This window comes from Rhincodon typus, chromosome 24 (assembly GCF_021869965.1).
Source record: "Rhincodon typus isolate 14 chromosome 24, sRhiTyp1.1, whole genome shotgun sequence".
NCBI classification, from domain to species: domain Eukaryota; kingdom Metazoa; phylum Chordata; class Chondrichthyes; order Orectolobiformes; family Rhincodontidae; genus Rhincodon; species Rhincodon typus.
This window is the reverse complement of record NC_063355.1, coordinates 23,921,136-23,939,137: the sequence shown is the minus strand read 5'-3', so window position 1 is coordinate 23,939,137 and position 18,002 is coordinate 23,921,136. Positions and strand designations below refer to the sequence as shown.

Sequence of the window (18,002 nt, the reverse complement as noted above, 5' to 3'; positions counted from 1 at the left end):
TCTGCTCCACTATCCACCTTCTATCACCGCCTGCCCCTCTCTCTATTTATTTCAGAGTCCCCTTCCCACCCCCCATTTCTGAAGAAGGATCCAGACCTGAAACTTCAGCTTTCCTGTTCCTCTGATGCTGCCTGGCCTGCTGTGTTCCTCCAGCTCCGCACTATGCTTGTGGCTTTCAGAGATACCAATGTGCAGTCATCATAATTATTACAAGTAAATTCTGGGATCAGCCCACAGTAGAACTGTAACCACATATAGTATGGTCTCTATACGGTGTTCCATGATGATATTTTTCTCAGAGATAGTGAGTAAATAAAGAAAAAATGTATTAAAACAAAAGGAGACCTTTTCCAATCAATTCACTAAATAAAAATATCATTACTAAAATCTGTTTATTGTATTTTGATTCTGCCAATTTTACTTTTAACAAATTCTAAATTATTTGCTTCTTTTAAGTTTAGATAATAGATGATACAGTATTTAAGGAGGCTATTCCACCCATTTTAATTTAATTCAATCATACATAATGACCTTGTAGTCACAGCCAATCAACTTTATTTTCTCAGTTCACCTATCTAATCTATTATTGAATGTTAACCCATTTTGTCTCAACAACTAACTCTGGAAGTGAATTCCACAACCTCAAAACCCTGTGTAAAGTACTCTCCCCTGCCAGTTGATCTAGAGCTCTTGATTTAGCTCTTCTGTACTCCTAAAAAGGGGGGTCATAGAATCATAGAATCCCTACAGTGTGGAAACAGGCCCTTCGGCCCAACAAGTCCACACTGACCCTCAGAGCATCCCACCCAGACCCATCCCCCTATAACCTACCTAATCTCCACATCCCTGAACACTATGGGCAACTTCGCATGGCCAATCCCCTAACCTGCACATCTTTGGACAGTGGGAGGAAACCGAAACGTCTAGAGGAATCCCATGGGATGGTAGATTTAAGAAGACTTGATTACAACACCAAATTCATGAAAACACTATCACCAATTTTATCCATGAATGATTTTAAAATCAAAATGTTATTTTTTTATTGGGCAAATGCAAACTACATGCTTGATGTTATAATATTAATGTGGATTGTGCAAAATATACCAAATTTAAGAAGACTATCTATATTCCCAAGTGAAATGTTAAAATCTGTTGGTTTGCCCAAAACATAACTCAGATCACTCAAAAGCAGACTGTTATAGAAGTCTAATTTGTAGCTCTTTATCTTCACACAATTGCTATACACTTTTTTTTTTAGTAATAGTGGCATAGCATCTCCAGAGATAACAAAACAATCCCTGTTATGTAAACAGAATGCATTTTACAGTATATACAGAAATTTAATTACATTTCATGCAGTGTTTGAGTTTGCCAGTAACTAAACATGGAAAGACAGATTTGTAAGTACCCAAGTTCAAAGGCTCCTATCTGAAGTAGGAACGTTATGCAGACATTGAGATAATAATACAAAACAAAATGCGACATACATGAGTTTTGGAAACTGATGTATAATTTCTAACCATGTATAAAAAAAACAGATAATCAAACATCACAAATATTTTAGGCATTCAACTGATTTCTGTAGCTTGTCTGATGTTTTCCCCACTTTCTGTATTTCTTTATTCCATTTAGCATTCCCCTTAAAATTATTTGTGCAGTGGACACTTGTGTTAACTGGAAAGCTACCTATTCTAGTGTTGACATCATCACAAAATAGTAATAATTGCACTTATTAACTTCTATGATTACCTGTCAAAACACCCAACAATGACCAATTATTGCTAAATTTCTTGGTTTTCCCTTGCAGCACTTTAAGGATTTTAGTTTAAGTATCTTTTCCATGTGCACTATTCCTTACTGTATATTAACATTTGTAAAGAACATCGAAATACAGAGCAAAAGTAACCAGACAGTACCTCATTAAAGTTCTAAATATCAAACAGTGTGACATCATGAATTGGTGTTCCAATTTGCTGTGTCTGGAATGGAGGAACTACATTCAAGCAGTGAGCCCTCAGTATCAATTGAGTTATAAGGAATTTTCAAGTGGAGTCTTTGCTTATCGAGAGCAAAAGGGGACAGATGGCAAATGAATCACATCAACCTATTCTTACGCCTCATTACTAGTCATGTTGAAAAGATTGAGAACAAGCTCCAAACTCGAGCTGGTTGTGGATGCACAGAAAATGGGACACTGAAAGCGAATTTTCAAAGTGCACCATATCCACTATGGACATATAAAAAAGGTATTTGTTACATGATATAACATTTATTTAACAAAAACTACCATACTTTGTTACAGGTAATGTTATTCAAATATCAATTACAGACCTTAAACAATTACCTGTGGAGCTGACTTGAAAATAGATTTGCAAAAATAGAATGAAACCAATCAAATAAACAACAGAAAAAAAGCCACACCAAAATAATGAGAAAATAAAAAATAATCAAATAGAACTGGCAAGGATTCTTGCACATGGCCAAAATACTGAATTTCATCTGGGAATACTGCCAGACATTAAATATATATTAATACTTGCAAGGCACAGTGGAGTTACAAGATCACTGGTTAATTTGGTCCATATAAGCAGATTCAATTTAAAGTAACAAATAAGATACCTCTTTTTAAGAAGTGATTACTGGCAAAGGACAAACTAGTTCATGCAAGCAGTAAGCACCATGCTATCGAATTTTTAAAGACTGACTGAGCCACTTGTATGGCATTTCTCAAAGTTCAGTGCATGCTTTATTAAGCACTATGCAAACAAAGGTCACAGTATATTATTCATCCCTAGGAATTACCACCATAATTGCTAATGTGTGATCCATTCCAATAACGGATAAATAACACTTCTGGAAACCTAATGGTCTGAGGGAAGTGTTGAAGTGGGTGGTGGTGTGGGTTGCTCTTCAGCAAAGAAAAGTTGTTCAGCAGAAATCACCAACAAGCCACACAGTTTCGGACATTCTACACTAATCTTAGCAGAAAAACCTTACAGATGAATGTACTTCAGGTCAATATTTATTGAAGAAATATCTACCATTATTCAGTAACCAAGAAAGTAAAGTAACCATGGCAAGAAAAACACTACACTTGGTTTCTCATCTATCATATTACCACATGTACGATCACAGAATAGGATCCCCTACAATGCAAAAAGACGCCATTCAGCCCAATGAGTCTGCATCAACCCTCAGAAGAGCATCCCAACAGAGCACCACCCTATCAGCATAACCCTGCATTTCCCATGGATAACCCATCTAATCTGCACATTACGGACGATTTAGCATGGCCAATCCACCTAACCTGCACATCTTTGGACTGTGGAAGGAAACTGGAGTACCCGGAGGAAACCCATGCAGACGTGGGGAGAACATGCAAATTCCACCCAGTCGCCTAAGGCTGGAATCGAACCCAGGTCCTTGGCACTATTAGGCAGCAGTGCTAACCAGTGAATCACTGTGTCACTCAGAGGAACAAAAAGATGAAAGTGCATGTCCCCACAATGCACAACAGTGAATAATTAAGTCACATGCCTCAGCATGGTGTGTATAGTTCAATTTGAATTAACTAATCAGGAAAGCATATTTGCTTTATTTGGATTCCCAATTTGCCACACGTAGTTAGTGAACAACATTTTGGACATCATTTATTTATAAGAAATGGGAGAAGGGAACCGAGTTGGGAGGCAGCAGAGGTCTAAAAACTTGACTGGTAGAAAACTGGGAACGTGCAAACTCGTATACTTGTTGGGATGTGTCAGGCAAAAAGCTGGTGACTACACTCAGGGTCAGGGAATTCAGGGGCACATCAGGGCAAGCAGGTTCAGCCAAGACAAAATCGACTAAAGGGAGACAGAGCACATGCATTTCATGAGTAAGAAAGTGTCTACATTTTTAATTTATGTGAGCCTAATTTAGACCTGCTGTTTAAATTTCTGTAGTTGTTTAACAACTGAGCAGATTTATTTTCAAGGATTGTAAGACAAGAGCAGTCTAATTAAAGACTGGAACTGGATCCTCATTCAGTGAGTTAGCTAAGCACTTTTTGTTGGGAACATACTGAGGTAGCCGATTTACTGTGACTTAGCGCTCGAGTGCAACTTATAACAGAGTCGCCAGCGTAAGCATTTTGGTTTATTTTGCCCCAACAAAACAATTGATTGGCGAGTAGTACTGGGGAGTATTTCTTGTCTTTAAGCCAAAAGGTCTTTATTTAGAGACCTACACACAAACTAAGGTGCTCAGAGTGGAAATTCTGGAAGTGAAAGGAACAGGATTACTAGATCAATTTAATAAATAACTAATAATTAAAATACAATAGAGATGGCAGGTTGGCTGATGTACTGCAGCTGCAACATGTAGGAGCTGCTAGACAAGGTGATACACAGTGAATACATCGGTAGCAAGTGTTCACAGTTGCAGCAACTTTGGATCAAGTTGAGGAGCTGTAGTCTGGTAGGGGGCTTGTGGCACAGTGGTAGTATACCTACATCTAAGCCAGGAGATCCAGGTTCGTCCCACCTGATCCAGAGGTGTAATAGGGTCTGTGAACAGGTTGAGTAAAAAAGAAGAAGAGCTGGAGTCTGAGCTGTAGACATATCTTGATACTTTGCTCCAGGAGGAGGTCATGCTTCTCAGAGTTCAAACTTGGTCTGCGATCAAGGACAGGGAAATGTGATCATAGGCGAGGCAGATATGAGGACCAAAGGAGCAGGTCTCAAGGGCCTTCTGTTCCTGCAATTGTCCAGTTGAGGTACTTGCAAGGTGTGTGCATAAAACAGACGACAGTGGGGGAAATGAGCAAACAAACCACAACACTGTAGTACAGGGAGGCATTCAAGTGGGAGGAAGAAATAGGAATTTAGTAATAGCAGGAAATAGATAACATTCTCTCCAGCTTACGTTCTGAGTTTGTGCTGCTTGCCTGGTGCCAAGGTTTAAGGAGGTTGGGATGGGAAATGGAGGGGATGGATCCAGTTTTCGTCAGGTTCTGCTGAAAGCCTTTGTATGGTTAGAAGCCAAAGTAAAAACTGATCTCCAAAATAATAATCTCAGAATTACTACCAGAGACACGGGTAAACTGGAACATGGGATATAAAGTCAAGAAGTTAAATGTGTGGGTTTAAGAGTGGTGTGGCAGGAATGGGTTTCAGTTCATAGGGCACTGGCACTAGTACCAGGGTAGAAGGGAAGCTGTTCCATTGGGATAGGCTTCACCTGAACTTTCCTGGAACCAGTAACCTGGCAAAATGGATAACTAGGGCTGTAGCGAGGGCTTTAAACTAAACTAATTTGGGAGTGGGGTGGTGGGTGGAGGAGAGATGCATATGCTTACAAAAAAGGATATGGCAGATTTCCAGGACAACTACTTTGATAATGATACTGCATGGGACTGAAAGGAACAGTGTGTATAAGCTTAAAGAAAATAGAAAATAGGATCAAAAGGGGAAAATATGGTTTTTTAAAAAATGGCTTTTTACTTAAATGCATGTGACATTTAGAACAAAATAAGTAAACTAATGGCATAGTAACAGGTTAATGGGTACAATCCTATAGCCATATGGAGATGTGGTTATGAGGAGATCAAAGCTAGGAACCAATTATTCAGATGTATGTGACTTTTCTAAAGGAAAGGCAGGAAGGGAAGAGTGGTGAGGTAGCTTTGTTAATGAGATGCCACTAGAAGGCCATCAACAAACACATAGACCTAGACCCTACATATATTCCACTATGAAAGAAAACCGGAAGTGAGGCAACCCAGTTCAACGGACACCAGAGCTTAAATAACAAGCGGGAAAACACAACAGCGCTTCATCGGAGGCTGCACTGAGGACACTACCCAGCAGGGTAATGAAACGTCTGCGGAACAACGAACCAGTTCGGTAAGCCAACCAACCGCAACACAGTTTCTTTCTTAGAAGTGTGTTTTGGATCCAACCAGGGATCAGGCTAATTTGGATCTGGTGATGTGTAGTCAGGTACGTTTAATAAATTATCTCAGAGTAAAAAATCCTCTAGGGAACAATGATTGTAACATGGTAGAATGTAGAATTCAGTTTGGAAGGGAGAAACCTGGGTCAGAGACAACTGTGCCAAATCTAAGTAAGGTTATGTGTGGAGGAAGGCAGAGTGGGCTGAAGTGGGCTGAGAAGGCAGTTTAGCAGAAAAGACAGCTGAGGAACTCTGGCAAATATTTCAGAAAATATTTAAGTGACTCACAGCAAACATGTATCTCTGTGAGAAAGAGAGATTCCAGGCAGGGGATAATCCATCCAGGGTTAACCAAGAAATTTGAGGGTTATATAAAGGTAAAAGAAAAAAAAATACAATGTGGCAAAACTTTGTGATAAATCAGAGAATTAGATAAGTTTTAAAAGCCAACAAAAGATGACCAAGAGAAGAGGGACAATATTTTTTGACAGCAAACTAGCAAGTAATATAAACAATATGTGAAAAGGAAGACAGAGGCCAACATGAAGCGAGGCCCATTAGAGAATGAGGTTTGGGGAAATAATAATGGTGAATCAAGAAATGGTGGAGGAGTCAGATAAATACTTTACCTCAGTCTTCACAGTAGAGGATTAATAGCATTCCACAAATACTAAATATTCAAGGGGCATAAGGGACAAGAGGAGAAGACAAGCACTAACTATCATCAGTGAAAAATTGCTTGGGAAATTAGTTAGGTTTTACGGCTGATATGTCCCTGGGACCTGATGGGTTGCATCCTAAGATTTAAACAGAGATAGCAAATGCATTGTAGCAATCTTCCATGAATCCTTAGATTCTGGAAAAGTCCCAAGAATTGGACGTAACACTCATTCAAAAAGGGAGTCAAAATAACAGTAATTATAGGCAAGTTAGCTTAACACCTGTCATTTTCCCAATGAAAATGTGAACAGTCCATTATAAAGGATGTAACAGTGGAGCATTTAGAAATACATAATACAATCAAAAATGGCATCATGAAGGGAAAGTCACGCTTGACAAATTAATTAGAGTTAGATAAAGGGAAGCAGTACATATATTTGAATTTCTAAGAGGTGTTTGATAGTTTACCACACTTTAGGCTATTTAATAAAAGGCTATGATTTTGAGGATAGTATATTAGAACGAATAGAGGATTGGCTAACTAGTAGAGTTGAGATGAAGGAAGCATTTTCAGGATGGCAACCTGTAACTAGTGGAGTACCACAGCTATGAAGGCTGGGGCCACAATTATTTACAATCTATATTAATGTCTTGGATGAGAAAAGATGATGAGTAAGTTTTCGGATGGCACAAATAAGTGGGAAGCCAAGTAGTGAAGATGACAGAGTCTATACAAGCATACAGACAGGTTGAGTGAGTGTGCAAAATGTTGACACAGGGAATAAAATGAGGAAAAAAATGTGAAGTTATGCACATTGAAGGAAGAATAGAAGAACTGAATATTGCTTAAATGGGGAAAGACTGCAGTATACTGGAGTGAAGTTGGATTTCAGATTCTAATGCATAAAACACAAAAAGGTAGCATACACACTCAGCCAAAGGGCGGCAAGTGGACCTTATATCAAAAGGAAATGGAGTACAAAAACAGGGAAGTCTTTCTAAAACTATGCAAGGGACTAGTCAGACCACAGGTGGAATACTGTGAACAATTCTGGTCCCCTTATCTCAAGAAAGATATACAGATACTGGAGGCAGTCCAGAGAAGGGTTGATTCTGGGTACAGAGAGATTGGAGGAGAAGTTGAGTCGGTTGGGTTTGTACACATCGGAGTTTAGAGGAATGACAGGAGACCTTATTGAAACACAAAGATTCTTAGGGAACTTGACAGGCTGGAAGAGAAGAGTTTGTTTTCTCTCGTAGGACAGTCTTGAACCAGAGGGTATAATCTCAGATTAACGGGCCATCCACTTAAGACAGATGAAGGGGAATTCTTAATTGCAGAGCATTGTTCAAACTGATCCATTCAGTGTATCCAAAGTTGTGATAAACAGGTTTTTGATCAGTAAGGAGATCAAGGGAATGTGGATAAGGCAACAAAGTGGAGTTGAAGATCATTAGATCAGTCATGATTTTACCAAATGGTTCAAATGAACCAAATGGCCTATTTCTTCTCTCACATCTTATGGTTTTACGGACTTTTGCACCTCAGTTTGAAATGGATACTGCCCTTATGGTCAGGCCAGACAGGTAACAGGTCAGTAAACATGGATAAGGTGGGCAGTTAGAGACAAGCAATAAATTGTTATCTTGCAAGCCACACTCATCTCATGAATTAATTAAAAGACAAAGGCCTTAACTAGATGAAGGCTAAACAGCTAGAATGCTTGGGTGGGCCCAAGTGGGAAGGAGGGATGGTCTGTCAGAGCAGAGACTTGTAGATTAGAAAAAAAAATAAATTAACTTATGACGACATTTTAAATGGATTGAACTGTTTTGCTCATAGGTCTGTGTGCAAATCCAATTAATTGATAATAATGGAACAGTAATGCTCAGGGACCATTTTTATAGTCCATGAGATCAGGCAGTCAGACTCCATTGTAATTTCACATGCATTTCTTACTTACTGAGTTGTCCTTTTTAGATCACTTGGCTCAGAAGCTTACAATGGTGACGAAGTCCTGAATCAGGATACTTGGACCAGAAGTACAACAGTTTGTGATTTATGTACAAATTAATGTGAATGCTGATTTGAATTTTGTGGTCCAAATGTACACCATGTACAGACCTAAATGGGCAAAATAGATAAAAAGCTCGACCGCACTTGTGTTAGATAGTCATTATAAATATTGCATAGACTAAAATCTTTAACATTGGTGAAGTAGGCATGTGAGTGGTGGATTAACATGTCATCTGGTATAGAAAACAATTGTTTTACATGACCATAGAAGAATGTTAGGGGTACTTCGGATTTTTGAATACATATCCTTTAATGTCCTGGGTCACACATCATGGCCGAAAACACATTCCAATTAAAGCTTCAGTTGCACAGAATAACTTACAGGCTTATACACAAGCATTTTACCTTTGGCTACTATGCAAGGAGCAGTATTTCACATTTCCTGACTTGTTTCTGCTGAAAATTATACAAGAATGAACAAGTGTTTTACAGCAGGTCCCTCAGTTCAATAAAGAATTTTTAACTACGTTTTACACATGTCTCTAAAAGTGGCATTTGTGTCAACTTAATAATCATGGGTATTATATTTAGGCAACACTTTTAGTTAGATTAACATGAACTCTGGAATAAACAAGCTTCGTTAATAACAAGTCTTCCTTATCTCTAGTCATTTATCACCACCTGAAAAGGAAACTGAGGTTTGAAAAATCCACAAAATAACCTTGTATAACTGAATATCATTGCAATAAGACATGTCGTTTTAAAAATATATAAACACATTGCAGAAAAGTGGATTAAATAATGCACAATAATTCCATTTTAATTGCATGACTGTTCTTGAGAAACAAAAACAAAGATTTAATCAAATGTCCTTGAATCCCAATTAATTTTAACAATGAAACTAATTTTTCTGTATTGGATACCAGTTTTAAACTAGGTACCAGTGTAGCTACACAAGCAGAAAATTTGCATCTGCAGTTCCTACTATCTCTGAATTTGTTTTAGGTTGGATGTTGTGAAGAGTGATAATGTTTTAACATGATTCTTAAATAAAAGTTTAAGTTGTTTCCAGCACAAATTACAAAATGCAGCACACATTTCTCTCCACTGATTTATACAATTATTAATTTCTATTGTCCCTGTTGAGATTAATACACGAGCTGAGAAGGACTGAGTATTTGATCTGAGGAATGAACAGTTATTATGGAAAAGTCAATAGACAGTGTTAATAGATTCTAACACCAAGATAGTCAAACAGGAATTAAGAGACAAATTGGAATTTTTTCCCCTCTTGTAGTGTTGAGCATAATAGTGAGCATGATTACTTAATCAGACAAGAGTCCAAAATCAGATTTATGCCGTTGACTGACCAGTCAAAATCAAGTTCTCCCTATGCCTATATGTATTTGTATCTCATTACCCAACTCATCGAATTAACATTCCCTTCCAAATTAACTTTTGCCCGATTAAAATAAGATGCTTTCAAAGTTGGACTCTATAAACCACATGAACAAACTTTAACTTGAGTTGTCTGCCTCTCGTCTTGTGCGTACACAGCTGTTGTGACCATATCCTTATCTTCAATTTAGGCAGAACCACTACAACTGCATAAGCACCTCCATATTGATAATGTGTGCTATCTCCTGAACCATTGCTCCACCTAACTGGGAAATGGCAACGCACAAACACAAGATTCTGAGACGAAACGTAAGTGCACAGGCTCAGTCAGCAATATAAACCTCTCAAGTGGCATATCTGAAGCATGGGTGGGGCAATAGCTACAGCAGAAGGCAGTTAAATGGTGGCTAAACGCGTTCACAAGTGCAGAATGAAAATCAGATAGTTCATGTAGGAGATAGGAGATATTGGAGTCAATATGACAGGTGGGGGGGGGGGGGGCGGAAGAGGGGAGGGGAAACACTGCAGCACAGTGCTGTATTTCTCTCATAGGTCTTGCATGTACTAGCAGCTTACGCAGCAAACACATGATCTGAAGTGCAGGGCAATATGTGAAAGACAAAGGACTAGTACGGTTAGTGGGGCAAAAGCAGACTCCAATCAGTTAGGAATTACTGCTATTACCAGGAGCTGGGCCATTTCTTGTACGAGCAGTTGGTCACAGTCATTTAGGTGGTTGGCCCAATGCATGTCCAGAGATTAGGTCAAGAAAAAACAGTCCAGTCTTACCTGGTTGGTCAGTTGGGGCTATCTAGCATAACTGGTTCAAGGAGGTGGAGTGCGGTCAGTTGAGACAGTCTTGCAAAATCTGGCCAGTGGATAAGCCACGGTTGCTTGGGAGTGCGGATCCCACTGAATCAATGAGAGGTTTCAGGGATCGTCTGTAGCATCACTGAGGCGGTGGGCAGTCCTGGAGATTGGCTTGATTGTATTTGATGACTGAGGGAATGGGGACAGCGATGATAGGGAAAACCAAACTAATTCTAGTGAGCAGGTTATTATTGTACAAGTGTTGCCTGGCAGCACGGTCAATGATCCCCTTCCACACTATGGTTGAGTAGATTGAAAGGGTAGTAACTAGCCAGTTTGGATTTCTTCAGCTTTTTGTGGATAGGGCATACCTTGGAAATTTTCAACATTGTTGGGTAGATGCCAGTGTTGTGGCTGTACTCGAACAGCTTGGCTAGTCCTGGAGCACAAATCTTTGATACTATAGCTGGAACGTTGTCAAGGTTCATAGCATTTGTAGTATCCACTGCATGCAGCCATTTCGGGACATCAACATGGAGTAAACTGAACTAACTGCAGGCGAGGATCCATTCAAACAATTCTGGCTGAAGATTGATGCAAATGGCTGAGCCTTTCCAGTGTACTAAGGTTCTTGAGGATGGGGATACTTGTGCAGTCTTCACCTCCTGTTAGTTAATTGTCCACCACCATTCATAACTGGATGTGACACCACTGCAGAACTCATCCAGTGGTTATGGAACCACTGAGCCCTGTTTATTGCCTGCTGCTTCAACTGTCTGGCATTTAAGCAGCGCTGCATTTTAATTTTGCTGGGTGGACACCTCATTTTCAAGTATGCTCCTGTACATGCTCTCCTGCACTCTTCAATGACTCAGGGTGGAACCTCTGGTTGATCATAATGTTAGAGTAGGGGACGTGCCGAGCCATGAGGTTGCAGATTATGGTTGAATATAATTCTGCTGCTGATAATAATCCATATGCTCATGGATAGCCAGTTTTTAGTTGCTGGATCTATTCTAAAGAAATGAATGGTATGGTCAATGTGAAGATGAGACTTCATGTCAATCTCATGATAGCCTAAGTCCCCACTCAGAACATATCTTGTGCCCTTTCCACCCTCAGGATTTCCTCCATGTGGTGTTAAACATGGAGGAGTACTAATTCATCATCTGAAGGAGGCTGGTGTTGGTAATCAGCAGGAAGTTTCCTTGTCCATGTTTCACCTGATGCCATCAGATTTCATGGAGTTATGAATCAAAGCCAAGGACTCAAGGAATCAAAGCCAAGTCAAGGACTCCCAGGGCAACTCCATCCCAATTGCATACCTCTGTGACATCAGCCCTAGTCGGTCTATTCTGCTGATGTTTCAATCCCAACTGAGGCTGCTACTGGACAAAACAGATCTCGGAATGAAATCTGGCCTGATAAATTTCTTTATTTTAGTTCACACGATAGTCATTCATCAAAACAGCCAAATGAGGCTGCAGAGTTTCTTTAGCAACAGAACTGAAGTGCATTACAAAAACAATAAAACCAAGAGAAAATGAAAGCAATTTAGACAGAACACAGAAAGGCCTTAAAACACACTGCATAACAGTTTCAGAGATAACAAGGTGTAGAGCTGGATGAACACAGCAGGCCAAGCAGCATCAGAGGAGCAGGAAGGCTAACACAGCAGGCCAAGCAGCATCAGAGGAGCAGGAAGGCTTAGCATTTGCAGTTCCTACTATCTCCACATAACAGTTTCATCTTGTTTTCCGACACTATTCAATACAAAAACTGTATTCCGTATTCCTCAATGATTGGGTTGTTTCCCTATTTGATTGATCTAAGCAACAAATGCTTTTACCCTCAGCTGTCTTCACCTCTGCAAATGTTTCAGTGCATTTGCAATTTTTGCCCTGGCCCAACATTAGTGCTAAATCAGCTGTGATCGTGAGCACTTCTACTACCTCATGTTCCTGAATGTTGCTGCTAAAATGGTCCTTGTGTTAGACATGAGTTACACCAAGAAGTTCATTCCCTGGTGAGAACTGGAGTTGTCCCACATCCTGAAGGCGCTTTCTGTTTTCCTTCAACCCATACTATCCTTGAAGTACTGTAGAATGCAACAAAACTTTACTCCACCCTTCCAATGACTCAGCATTCTCATATAAAATTTCTTCCACTTAGGAGCTAAGGATTGTGATTTGTTCCCTAGGTTGTGCTTTGTAATGACAGTAATTTGACATTCACTTGTCCAATGTCCACCTTGTAGCTTTAATGTTATAGCATGCCTTTGAAAACGTTATACATAGGATAGACCTCTCACTCCTGGAGCCAGTAGAAACAGGACAGATTCTGCCAATGCTCCCGTAACATGCATATGTGGGGTTTACCCATTCGACATCCCAGGCCTTGATGCCTCCCCTATTCATGACCTTTGGCATCCCTGAGATTCATCTGAAGCTCTTTGGCTGCAAACCCTAGCTTATGAAAGTACGTGGTCCCCTGATGGATGAGGATTTTTCCAGTCACGCACTTTGTTGACTTTGAGGGATACGTACTATATCAGAAATTTTTAACCATCCGTTTGGGGCAGTAAGAATACAGCAGACCTTAGAACAGTGCAAGTAAATATATATTGCCAATATGGAATAGCTGAACACCTATATCGGCAATGTGCCCTTATTTGCTTCCCTCCCCCTTAGCCTTACAATATATCTAGGTGCAAGCCCAACCTCTACAGCTGGGATGGAAGGAGCCTGCAGAATGGTATACAGTGATGACTTTGAAGACTTGGGGAGACGTCATATACAGGCTTTGGGCATGCAGGACCTGGCCTGATAACTATCTCCTGCACATATGTAGGTGCATCCTTCTTAGCTTTGGTTGCTAAAAGCAATGGGATCAGAAGCTGGTGGAGGGACAAGACATGTCTAGAGTATCCTGAAATGGATGTCCTGGGGTTCCTGCATATTGTTTCTCCTCATGGAGTGGGTTGAGGTGCCTCAGCCCCTTTGTTGGCATGCATTGCTGTTGAGTACACATGGAGCAATAAGTGCAGGTCCGAACATATATCTGGATATTACAAGCATTCTGTGGGACCTACGTCTGAAGTCGCATCCAACTGGTATTAAAATATGGTGCCAGAACCTTCTACCCTGGAAGGTCCTATAAGTGGTGAGAATTTGCAACTTGTTCACTGCATGATTCTTCAAGTAACTTGTGCAACACCTCACCTGCATAAATAATGAACTGAAAAATATGTATTCATGCAAGATAACTTGCCCTGAGCACTGCCAGATATGATGCCATCCAACACTGTACCTTAACTTCAAAATAGAAAATTCTGTTCAGACTTGATTGGCGTGGAATTTAATCGACTATACAAGTTCTACAGTCCTCTCTCCCAGTCTCATCCATTCCCCCAAAGTCAGATATTTTCTAACCAACATGTTCAGAAATGTTATTACACACTTCTGAGGTAGGCGGGTCTTGAATCCAAGTCTTCTCTGTTAGCGGTAGGGACATTACCATTGTACCACAACAGCCCTTCTCCTTGTAGGCAATCAATTAACAGCCATCTTCTGTTTGCTTCAAACCTTAATCATTTGTTATATTAACAGAGTTGCTAATGTCTCTTTAATTTTAAGTGTACAGAGGTCTTGTTACATAGTGGTACTATCACTACCTCCAAACCTCTGAAAGTGCAGATTCAAGCCCGATCCAAAGGTTTGTCATAACATGTCTGATCAGGTTAATTAAAAATATCTATAAGCAATTAATTTTCCATGTTCTTTTGACACAACAGATGCCTCTTCAAGGTTATCTAGTTTAAGATGAACATTTCTCTTGGCAAAACAATCCGACAACTAGTGACTTATGTCTCAGAAATTTTATCTCTCAAATCTTTTCCTTCCAAAACTTCCTTCACACTAATGTGCAACCTTTTCTCAGTAACATCCTTTGTCAAATTAACCTTGTCCCAAACAGGATCACTATCCACAAACTCTATGGACACTTGTTTCTCAAACTGCCTCTTGTATAAGATACCATTCAGAACAGTAGACAAACACCCGCACCCCCCATTACAATTGCTTTTATTAGTGCCAGTGCTTCAGCAACTACAGTACTTTTAACCACTCATTTTAATTCTTTAGCTTCCTTGGCAAATGGACATTTATTATTCGTTCCCACCAAGAATGTGGATAAACTACTGAACTAGAATATACACCTAGCAGGAAGCATTAGTAGTTTGAGAGGCTGGACTGGGTGTGGGCCCTTGAAAACACTTGTACATGATGTTGAGGCTTGCAGGCTGACCGTATGTCACTACACACACACACTCCCCTTAAGAGTGTTATACCGAGTGATGGCGCTATGAGTGAGGCAGCAAACACAGGTAGTGTTGCCCTTCCCTCTGAGATTATTGTTGTGCCTGAAGCTGTGACAATATCATTTAGCAGATTTCAAACTCAACCTTCTCTCGATCATAAAAATATTGCATGCATTGATTATCACTGAAGTTGAGGAAAAGATCTGGTTCTTGAAGATTTTCTGTGGATATGATTTCCTGCTAAGTGTCGTGCTCTTCTTCCTCCCCCTTCTGCCAGCTTATGCCGCTTTGCAGGTCCTCTCTCCATTCCTTAAGTCATGTTCAATTACCACAGAAAGCTGTACCACTCCACCCAGGTTTGGAAGCATTGTTTTGCACTATAATATTTCAAGAGATACAAAAATACCGCAAAACTAGCCAGATCAATACCTGCATTGTACTTAATTAAACTGTAGCCAAGGACGCAAAACCAAAAATGCACATCTATACACTAGCAGTCAGAAGTAGTAGTCCAGCAACTAGCTTGTAAATACTTAATAATCTCTAAATATTTATTCATGAGGGATTCTTGAAGTCATTTAATATTATATTCTGCTACACAAGGATATTACAGAGCGTTGTGGAGTTGCAAAATGGTGATAGTGGCTTCAAGTCAGCACATTTTTACAACTGAAAAGCAAATTAGTACCTTGACCTTTCTGCGGCACATGCTGCCAGCAGTTGTTAAGTACGTGCATACAAAACGCAAAATACTATCCAGTACGATCATTTCAGCCCCAATTTTCAGTCCTAGTTTACTGCACAAGGATGGGTACTGCATATCTCATTTTAAACTCTCAAACAGTTAGACCGAAAATCATATTTCCTTGGAACTTATTTTGCAAACTAACTGGTTATTTGATAAAACTCACTCAACTAATGGGCTCAAGTATCAGGCAATCAATCAATCTCTAGTCTGAGATACCAGGCTGTGACATCTTGTACATAAGACCATTAGACATAGCAGCAGAATTAGGCCATTCAGCCCCTCAGGTCTACTCCACCATTTGACCATGGCTGATATTTTTCTCAAACGCAATGTCCTGCCTTCTCCCTGGAACCCCTGATTTCCTTACAAATGAAGAACCTACCTCTGCCTTAAATACACTCCATGACTTGGCCTGCATGGCCTTTTGTGGCAATGAAATTAACCATCCTCTCGCTGAAGAAATATCTCATCTCAGCTCTAAAGGATCGCCCCCTCACTCTGGGGCTGTTTCCTCAGATCCTAGTCCCTCCAACTAGTAGGAACATTTTCTCCATGTCCACTCTATACAGACCTCTCGGCACTCTAAGTTTCAATGAGATCCCCTTCACATCCCTCTGAATTCCATTGAGTACAGACCCAGAGTCCTCAACCACTGACAAATGTTTCATTCCTGGGATTATTCTTGTAAATCTCCTCTGGATCCTCTCCAACATCAGCACATCCGTCCTCAGATATGAGGCCCAAAACTGTTCACAATATTCTAAATGTGGTCTGACTAGAACCTTACACAGCCTCAGCAGTATATCTCTGCTCTTTTATTCTAGCCCGCTCGAAATGAATAGTAACACTGCATTTGCTTCCTAACTGCCAATGAACCTGCACGTTAACCTTAAGAGAATCCTGAACTGGGACTCCCAAGTCCATTTTTGCTTCACATTTCTGAAGCCATTCCCCAATTATAAAATAGTCTCTGCCTCTATTCTTCCTACCAAAATGCATAACCTCATACTTCACCCTCATTGCATTCTATCTGCTACTTCTTTGCCCACTCTCCCAGCCTCTACAAGTCCTTCTGCAGCCTCCCCGGTTCCTCAAAAGAACCTATCACTCAGCTTATCTATATTTCATCTACAAATTTACCAACAATGCCTGCAGTTCCTTCGTCCAGATCATTACTGTATAAAGTGAATAGTTACAGTTCCAACACTGACCCCTGTGGAAATCCATTAATCACCGGTTGCCAACTGGAAGAAGACCTCTTTATCCCCCCTCTCTGCCTTCTGCCAGTCAGTCAATCCTCTATCTATGCCAGTACCTTGCCCCTAACACCATGAGCTCTTATTTTATTTAGCAGTCTCCTGTGTGGCACCTTGTCAAAGACCTTCTACTGGCAGAACAACAGTTTAGCTGTACTATGTCGCAATGCTGTAATAGAAATTGAGGGCCATCGTGTTTAAGTAGCCTGAGACAGTGCTACAATTCAACTGCTGTTTATGCTTGCATTACAGTTTATTTATATGCTTAAGGTTTGTTACAGGTTTCCATGACAGGATGTTTGTCATAGTTAAAAAACCTTCATCTCTTGCCACTCCAGAACCAATAACAATAAAAATTACTAGGTGAGAAAGATTTACGTAACATAAAGATCATTAGTTTTGTCCCACTGCGTTTAAACAGAACTTGACTCCAAGATCTAACTTCAAGCTCTTCCTTAATTTCACTTCAGGTGGAACCATCCTTTGCTACTATTAAATAATCCAAAAAAAATTTCAGTATCAAATGTTTCTCTAAATTTGTGCTGTCAAACTTAATACTCTATTCATTCCAACCATTAACAAGATCTGGAAATAAACACTAAAATAATAGACATTTTTCTCAAAATACCTCAGTAAGTTAATAATAAAAATAAAACGGATAAAAGATAATCGATCTGAATGTTGGTTCTGTTTCTCTCTCTCCAAAAATGGTGCCAGACTTGCTGATAATTTCCAACATCCACAGTAGTGTGTTTTTGGTTCCCAACAAACTGATACACAAGTTCTTCATTATGTTAACAGTGATGAATTTTACTGAGAACATTTCTATATTAAAATCTGCTAACCAAGTACAACGTGAGG

The 18,002-nt window shown here is 39.9% G+C and overlaps 1 protein-coding gene across 1 annotated transcript in view; it reads right to left on the bottom strand.

Annotated features, from left to right (window-relative positions):
- The window catches only part of LOC109913953 (calcium/calmodulin-dependent protein kinase kinase 2), a 101,187-nt gene that overhangs the window by 8,411 nt on the left and 74,774 nt on the right, over positions 1-18,002 (bottom strand). The window lies entirely within an intron of this gene.